We start from the raw sequence: 9,443 nt of genomic DNA on the forward strand, positions 1-9,443 counted from the left end.
CTCTGAACCTTGGCCCACAATGTTTCTCCTTCTAGAAAGCCCCCCCAACACACCCCCTTCCCCTATGGAGACTCCATTCATTGGGGGGAAACACTAGGGGTGCTCTCCACCCCACCCCACCCCACCATTTCAGCTCTCCTGCTTCCTGCCCGTCTTCCCCTGCGGTTAGGTGTGCCTCTCATTGTCAACAGATGGGGAACGGAAGTGACCTGTGTCACTTCGGATGGGACCTTTATTTATTTATTTATTTATTTATTTATTTTTTAAATGTGAAATTTATTGTCAAACTGGTTTCCATACAACACCCAGGGCTCCTCCCAACAGGTGCCCTCCTCGATGCCCCTCCCCCACTTTCCCCTCCCCCCCACCCCCCATCAACCCTCAGTTTGTTCTCAGTCTTTAGGAGTCTCTTATGTTTTGGCTCCCTCCCTCTCTAACCTTTTTTTTTTTTTTTTTCCTTTCCCTCCCCCATGGTCTTCTGTTAAGTTTCTCAGGATCCACGTAAGAGTGAGGATGGGACCTTTAATAGCCAGCATGGGATTCACCTTGCTCTCCTGCCTCGGCCACAAGCACTACCCCGGACAGTGTAGGTGACTTCCCTTGGGGCTTGGCAGGAGGAAGCATGGAACAGAGCCCCCGGCTGACCCCAAGTAGATATGGGACATGGGGAAGCAATAAGCTGCCAGGGCACCTGGATCGCTCAGTGGGTTAAGCGTCCGACTTCGGCGAAGGTCACGGTATCCTGGTTCGTGGGTTCGAGCCCCGCATCGGGCTCTGCACCAACAGTGAGGACCCTGCTCGGGATTCCCTCTCTCTCTTTCTCTTTCTCTCTCTCTCTCTGCCATGCCCCAGTGGTGCTCTGTGTCTCTCAAAAATAAACATTTTAAAAAAGAAAAAAAGAACGGAAACCAATTTGACGATAAATTACATATTAAAAAAGAAAAGAAAAAAGAAAAAGAAACAAAGATCCTGCCCCCAGGATTTTGAGCTGGTTTGTCACTGCTGAGCCCCCACAGCTGCCTCAAACCCCACCCCCCCCTCCTACCCCCGGACTCCAAGGCCATGCCACATGTCAGTTCCTCCAGGAAACCTCTCCTGCATCTCCAACCAGTTCATTTTTCAAATTCAATACCTAGTTGTCAAGCACTCACAAGCCATTCAGGCCCAGCGTGAGGGGCAGGAACAAAGGGATAAATACAACAATGGCAGGCCCATGGACTTGTAAGTGTCCTTAAGTAAGAATAGAGTCTCAGGGGCACCCAGGGGGCTCAGTCAGTTAAGCGTCCGACTGTGGCTCAGGTCATGATCTCACGGTTTGTGAGTTCGAGCCCCGCGTCGGGCTCTGTGCTGACAGCTGGGAGCCTGGAGCCTGTTTCTGATTCTGGGTCTCCCTCTCTCTCTGCCCCTCCCCTGCTCACGCTCTCTCTCTCTCTCTCTAAAAAATAAATAAACTTAAAAAATTAAAAAAAAAATAGAGAGTCTTAGAAGACTCAGTGACCCAAGATTCTAACCTACTCTGAAAGGTCTGGAAAAGCCTTTCTGGAAAAGGGATATTGAAGCAGGCAGCCATTAGATGAGGCATGGGTGACCATGACCTTGCCACCTTCTGATCCCCGGAGATTGCATGTTATCCTTTCTTTTTGTTAGTTAGAATTCTTTTTTTTTTTTTTTAGCTTTATTTATTTTTGAGAGAGAGGGAGAGAGAGCAAACAGGGGAGGGGCAGAGAGAGAGGGAGAGAGAGACTCCCAAGCAAGCTCCACATTGTCAGAGCCCGATGTGGGGCTCGAATTCATGAACCTAGGAGATCATGACCTGAGCTGAAACCAAGAGTTGGACCCTTAACGGATTGAGCTACCCGGGCGCCCCTGTTGGTTATAATTCTTTAATGTGGATGTGGCATAAACGATTTCAAATGGCTTAAGCAAAAAAAGAAGGGTGTATCTCTGGGCTCATACAGCTGTGAAGTCCAGAGGATGCTGGCTTCAGGCACAGCTTGAACCAGGGCCTGAGGTCACCAGGCCCCTGCCTCTCCAGCTCTCAGTAGCTCTCAGATAAGTTTCACTCCAAGTTGGCTTTGTCTGAAGGCAGGTCCTTTGTAGATTCAATCAGGAGGTTATCAAGTAAATGTAGGTCAGTTAGCTGGAGAATTCCTTATCTCTAAGGAGGACAGAGCCTTGGGAGATTTCCCTCATTTTCTCTGAGAGGTCACGGGGGCTCTGAGGAGCCTGAATGTATGCTTGGCGGCCGCTCATCCGAAAATTGCCGGCCCTTTGCCCTCCACCCCCCTCCCTGGCCTGACCATCTACCTTCACCACCACCTACAGCAACAACTGCACCTTCCAGTCAAACCTGCCCGCTTGCCCCGGCCGGTCACGCCAGGTACCTTCACACAGCTGGGATCCTGCCTGTGAGTCCCCAGGGGCCACGGTCCCTCTATGCTGGGAACACGCCGACTTACACAGGGCAGGCGAGACTTAAGGGACATTTGCTGACTGAATGTAAGGAAGGAGGGAGGAAGGAGATTGGAACGTTAAGTGCAGACAGTTCAAAACTACCATCACTCTTCCAGGTTTTGTACGCTCCTTTGGACTTTCAAAACATTACTCTGCTTCCTCACCCACCCCCCCCCCCCAAGGATGCATCCCCTTACCTTTACAGGTGCTCATTGACTGATGTTCTGAGTGAACAAGAAGTTAAGCCTGAGCCAGCCTAAGTCTCCCCACTGGCTCCTGACTGCTGGTCCCCTCCCACCGTCACCTGGGACCCGAATCAGGAATGCAAAGAAGGGGGGGAAGGTAGGGGGGAAACCAATATGCCCTTACACAATCTGGGGAGGGTCAAAGTTCACCTGAGCAGGTGGGTGGGTTTGTACTTAATACTCTTATAAGGATGGAGCCCATGGGACCTTTCAGAGGGAAGGTCCCACCCACGCCCACCCACGACCTGACCAGTGGGCGACGTCGGTGCCCATTTCACAGATGAGGAAGCTGAGGCCCAGATTTGACTAATGACACAGTCATTGCTGGACAGAGAGCTAGTGACACGAGCAGGCTGTCTCTGAGGAGGAGGAAGCACCGTCAAGGAGTGGCAGGAGAAGAGAAGAGGTGACTGTCACGGTCCCACCAGCCAGCCAGGTGAAGCCGGAGCCCCCAGAGCCACGTCTGGGGCCGAGGTGCATTCAGAGTCACCCAGTCTTCCTTAAAACAAACAGGCCGTCCCCAGTTTATATGGAGACTAAATGTGTACTTGTCCGGGTAGACAATGAGTTCACTTTTAGCACATGAGCATGTAGACCACGCTTTAATCCTGAGCACGTCGTAAACTAGGAAATGCTACAGACTTGGTTGCTCCCATAACAACAACAAAAACGATTCAAAAATAAATGTTCCATGTAGAGCTATCAGAAAATTCAGATAAGCATGGGGGCGCCTGGGGCGCTCAGTTAGTTGAGCATCCGACTCTTGATTTCATCTCGGGTCGTGATCCCAGGGCGGTGGGAACCAGCCAGGTGTTGGGTTCTGTGCTGAACATGAAGCCTGCTGAAGATTCTCTCTTTTTCCCTCTGCCCTTCTTCCTCACTCCTGCTCGCTCTCTCTCAAAAAAAAAAAAAAAAAAAAAAAAAAAAATTCAGATAGGCACTGAATACATACAACACCAACAGAAATCACAAAAAATTAAAATAACCCCACACTCAGTAATAATCTCTGTTAGCATTTTGGTGCTTCTTGCCGCAGAAATTTTTCTGTGGATATGTATGTTTGCATGTATGGGTAAATATGTATTAAAAGTTCATGATAGCATTTAATTGTAAGCAGGTATTTGGATGACAGCCTGTAAAAATAACTATTGACTTTGTTATAACCTGCCTTTTTCACATAACCGTTTATGATGAACGTCTTCGCGTTTGAAAAAAAAGTCTGCCCACACCTTTCTTTTCTACTTTCTTATCATAAAATACAGCCTGTCTGAAACAGAAAATGCATCGAACGTTACGCGTGCAGGATAGTGGAATAATTATAAAATGAACGTCCGAGAATATACAGCACCCACCTGGGCCAAGACAGGGAACACGACCACCCCATGGGAACCCTCACCGCTATCCCCAGCATCCACGAGGCAAGGAGATTGTTCCCAACAACGTATAATATCTATCCCGTTGCATGGATGGGACAACGTTTCGTATAATATTTCTAGCAAGCATAGCAAATACCGATTTAGCACAAAGGTACCGGGGGCTGTTGGAAAGCGTTTGCGTGTAATAATGTTAACCTTCGCCACATCTCCAAGACGTAGGGTACTGTTTTTACCATCCCTGCTTTATAAGTGGAAAAACCAAGGCAGGAAACATATGGAGTCATTTGCCCAAGACGCCCAGCGAGTAAGGGGTAGGGCTGGAAACCAAATCGGGGCGGTCTAGCTCCCAAGTATGTTCCTCACCACCGTGTCTGGATGGCCCCCAAACCCACATTCTTCTCCTAAACCACCAAGTGCCTTCTAAAGCCAAGGGGCTCTGCACACATTTTTATGTGATGTCGCTGGGGAGCAGCTTGGAGCTAACACTCTAGCCAGAGGGACCCAGACAACCAGAGACAATGCACCTGGCTCTCTGTCCTCGTCTTGTGACTCTGAATCCAGTCTTACCGCAACCACACCTCCTCTGCTGAAAGGGAAAAGGGCCTCGCTGATGAGATCACCTCCTCCCTGGCCACCCCTCCCCCACCGCCAGGGGCAGTGAGGCTGAGCTGTCTGAAGCGGTGATAATGGGTTTAATCATTAGGTGAGTGACCAAGGGAGGCTTCCTGTGGCTGATTATTAATAGGAGCCCGGGAAGGTGTGCATGTTCGGCCACAGGCTGGCGTTTTGGGGTGCCAGGCCAGCTCGGTCTCTTGGTTTCTGGAGTCACCTGCATGATTCAGATTCTAGGCCGGTTCCCTTGACTCAGCGCCCGGCTGGGGGCTTGGCCTCCCACCTCTGGGGCACCCCAGGCGCAAGGCAAGTTGCCGTCTCACTTCCCTCCTTGCTCCTCATTTACATCATCTCCTCCCAGGCCGTCTGCAGGAACTGAAGCTGCTAGTCAAGGAGACCTGGGTTTATATCCTGGGAGACCTTGGCTAGATTGTCTAACCTCTTAGAACCTCACCTTGAGATGGGCGTGACATCTGAGCTGTGGGGAGGGCTGCAGACCCGCAGCGACCCACTGTTAGGATCAGTCACTCTGAGGCTCCCACGGTGCACTCTGGCCGCTGGAGGGCTGGACTGCCTCTGTCCCTTTGCACATGCTGTTTGTTCCCTTGGACGCGCTTGTCTTTTCCTGGCCTCTCACCCTTTTCTCCACTGTGGGGCGTGACAGTCGTATGAGGAGGTATGATTTATTGCGGTATTAAATAGTGGGATTCTCCTCTTTATTTTTGCCGCAGGGCTCCAGGGAAGAACCTTGGCCCCTTTGAGCCCTCTCCATCCGGAGGTAAGATGACTGGGCTCAACGCAAGACACGGACCTTGCAGGCGTTTGCCTGGGGAATGGCTGAACTAAGAAAGATTTTGTTCCAAGAATACCAGAGGGAAGGGGAGAAGCTGGAAAGGGGGGAAAGGAAGACCCCTCTGTCAGGGGTGGGGGCAGGACCTGGGGTTCCATTAGCAGCAGGACCCTTGACCCTGTGTCCTGAGGCAGAAGAGGGGCCACGGTATCCTCACCCACCCTCTCCAGAGGGTCCCGGAGAGAGCGCCAGAAAACAGTGGAGGCAGGTCTAGGGGGGCGGCCTCCCGAATGCCCGGACCTGCACTCACGCCATAGCCAGGAGCCACGGGCGGCTACTTGTAAACTAATTCCAATGCGATGACATTTAAAAGTCGTCATATTTCAAGGTCTTGGTAGCCCCACATGCCCAGTGGCCACTGTCCTCTCGCCAGCACACATGATGGAACTCCAGCATGACAGAAAGTTCTAGCAGATGGTGCCAATGAGCACAGGGCAGTTCCCCAGGGAGCGTCGGGAAGCAAACTTTGTCCACTCTACCAGTTTTCAGGGACAGCTCGAACGATTTCTAGTATTCCAGTTCATGGGGATTTTGTGGCCACCTTATTCTTGGAGGCACCTCTGTGGGTCACTTCTGAGGCCTTCCAGGATGCTCTTTTGAGGTGAAGCTTTCACTATGCACCCCGAGGAAGGACGTAGGATGCTCACCTCCCGCTGAGACCTCATTTTCTTTTTCTTTTTTCCTGTCTCAGTCAGTAGAGCGTGCAACTCTTGATTTTGGGGTCATGAGTTCGAGCCCCACACTGGGCATAGAGATTACTTAATAATAAAAGTAAATAAAAAAAAAAAGAAGCCTCATTTTCTTTTTCTAATGTTTATTTATTTTGGGGAGAGAGAGAGAGACAGAGCACGAGTAGGGGAGGGGCAGAGAGAGAGGGAGACACAGAATCAGAAGCAGGTTCTAGGCTCTGAGCTGTCAGCACAGAGCCCAACGCGGGTCTCCAACCCACGAACTGGGAGGACCTGAGCCGAAGTCGGATGCTTAACCGACTGAGCCACCCAGGCGCCCCGAGAGGCCTCGTTTTCTATTGCAGTTTTGTCTCTTCTCTTTGGGTGCTAGCTAGCTCTTTGAGAAAAATCTCCTGGTCACTGGCATACCCCCGGCTGGCACACAGTAGGTGCCTGATAAATGTTGACAAGATGGACGGATGGATATGTTGCCAGAAGGCAGGCTGGCTTGGGGCGTCTGGCTTTGATCTCCAACATAACTGGGTTTCAACCTCATCATTTCCAGGAAATCTTTGCTGATTACAACCTCCAGCTCTGGGCAGAATCATACGGGTTTTAGAGCCAGAGAACTCTCTGTAGTGATCCCAGATTTCTCCGTTGCTTTCTTAGGTTCACAGAACAGGCTTTGGGGTGACAGCTAGGAGAGCTGAGAGATCATTGACCAGAAAGTGGGGAGGGGAGGGGAAGGGAGGGGAAGCCGAAACTCAACAGACCAAAGAGGAGGAGAAAGGCCGATGTACGTGGGGTATTTGGGGTAGACAAGCCCTTCTGGGTGCACAGCACGGGTGCGGGTATCACTCAGCCCAGCCGGAGCCCCATCTCACTGCTTCTCTGACATCTCAACCCTGCCCATGCTTGCCTGCGTGCTCGGTCACGTCCTCCTCGTCCGCTGCGTCCCCCACGCTCGCTGCGTCAGCCTCCCAAGATGCAGGTAAGCCTCTGGCCAGGGCCCAGGTGCTCTCCCCTGCTGGGAGGTGGTGACTGTGCCCGCCACTGCCCCTCCTCCCCACGAGTAAAGAAAGCCCCTCTTTTCACACTTGGGCACTCACTTTGTCTTTGAGCGTTTCTCACTAGGTATTAGAGAGGTGTCAGCTGACCTCATAGTTTTCTGGCACGTTAATCTTCTTCCAAGAAACATTTGAAACAGCCTTGCTTGATTGACTGATGATTCATTCATCCATCCATCCATCCATTCGTTCACCCACTTGTCCCACAATATTGCCTACTATGAGCAAAGTGTTCCGCTGTTTCACTGAGTGCTGGAAGGTCCAGGAACTGATGAGGAAACCCTGCCCTTGACCTCTGGTCGGGCAGGTAGATGGGTAGTAATCATCGCGATCCCACTCACTGCGTGCTGATTCCGCGCGGGTCCTGTCCTAAGTGCTTTCTATATTGGAAGCCTCCGAACATTCTTACGTGGGAGATACTTTTGTGATTCCCATTTTATAAATGAGGAAAATGGGCGCAGAGAACTTTTTTTTTTAATGTGCGTTTTTATTCTTGAGAGAGCGCCAGCGCGGGAGGGGCGGAGAGAGGGGGACACAGGACCCCCAGGGGACCCTGCGTTGACAGCAGCCAGTCCGATGCAGAGCTCGTAGTCACGAACCGGGAGATCGTGACGTGAGCAGAAGTCAGATGCTCAACTGACTGAGCCACCCAGGTGCCCCTGGGCACAGAGAATTTAAGTGAAAAAAGTGTCCCACGGCTTGGATGAGTCTGCTAGGGCTGCCTCGCAAAAGTGCCACAGACTCGGGGCTTACCCTACAGAAGTGTATTTCTTCACCATTCCAGAAGCTGGAAGTCCCTGGTCAAGGTATCAGCAGGGCTGGTTTCTTCCGCGGTCACTCTCCTTGGCTTGTAGATGCCACCTTCTCCCTGTGTCCTCACAGGGTCTCCCCCCTCCCGGCCCTGTGTGACTCTGTCCTAATCTCTTCTTACAAGGACACAGTCACAATGGATTAGGGCCCGCCCTAATGACCTCATTTAACTGAACTCCTTCTTGAAAGTGACGGTCTCCAGTCAACTTTGAGGTCCTGGGGGTTAGGACTTCAACATATGAATTCGAGGGGGACACAGAGGCGGACCCAGGATTTGAACCCAGGCTGGTGGCTCCAAGCTCCTGCAGCTCACAGAGAATTGCCACAGTGACTGACAGAGACGAGGCCGGAGGAGTCCCGGAGCAGGGGACACCTGCAGGGGGTGACAGGGAGCGATGGTTGGTGTCTCCCAAGTCCAGCCCCGCCTCACGGCTCTCTAAACCCTGGGAACCCTACATTCTCTGGGAGCTCTCAAACTCCAAAAGGATCTCCTTCCGTGGCCAGGAGTCTCCCCTGCCCCGGAGCAGAGCAACGGACATGGGGCCAGAAGAAAAGATTCTCCTCTCCCCCAGGCACCTTGCTGGGTCTTTCCCCCAGGGTCCGTCCGACGCTGACAATAACGCTGCAAGTGAGTGAGTGTTATCTCCAAGAGGAGAAAACGGAGGCCAAGTTCTTTGCGGGTCTTCTTTTCCCCTCCCCCTTGGACACACCCTGCCAGAGAGTTTTGTAACTGGGGGATCGGCGTCAGTTATGGGCTCCGACAATTCTACAGCCAAAAACACCGAGGCTCAGAGAAGGAATACGATTCATTGAAGCCACAAAACGTATTCTGATTGGAACCAGGATACCCAGCTGGAGTGTGAACCTAGGCGGGTAGGGATTGTGTCTTCGTCTCCCTGAACCCCCAGAATGGAAAAGCAGATGAGCGCAAAGTAGACCTTTCCCACATACTTGTTTGAAGAATGAATGAATGAATGAATGAACAATGAATAAACTAATGCCCAGCCCAAGCCCTTGTTTTAGCCCCAAATCACCCAAGAAACAATGGGTTCTATTCATTTTCCCCTTCACTCTCCATAATAAGACACCAGATTTTAACACAAAACCAGCCCAAATAAATATATTTTCCAGTTTCCCTTGTAAGTGACTAAGCTTTGGACAATACTAAGTTCGAAGTAGAAGTAGCTGAAATCTAAGAAATATGCTTAAAGGGAGGAAGGATGCACAAATAAATTTGCCTCCTTGTTAATGATGGCAAGAATGAGATGCAACGGTTGGGGCTCCAGCAGCCACGATGGACCATGAGGTAAACTTCGGAATGAAATGTAACAACAATGAGAGAAGAAACCTGGGTCATTGAT

This window comes from Panthera pardus, unplaced genomic scaffold, assembly GCF_024362965.1.
Source record: "Panthera pardus isolate Hobbes unplaced genomic scaffold, ASM2436296v1 HiC_scaffold_7, whole genome shotgun sequence".
Classification (NCBI taxonomy): Eukaryota; Metazoa; Chordata; class Mammalia; order Carnivora; family Felidae; genus Panthera; species Panthera pardus.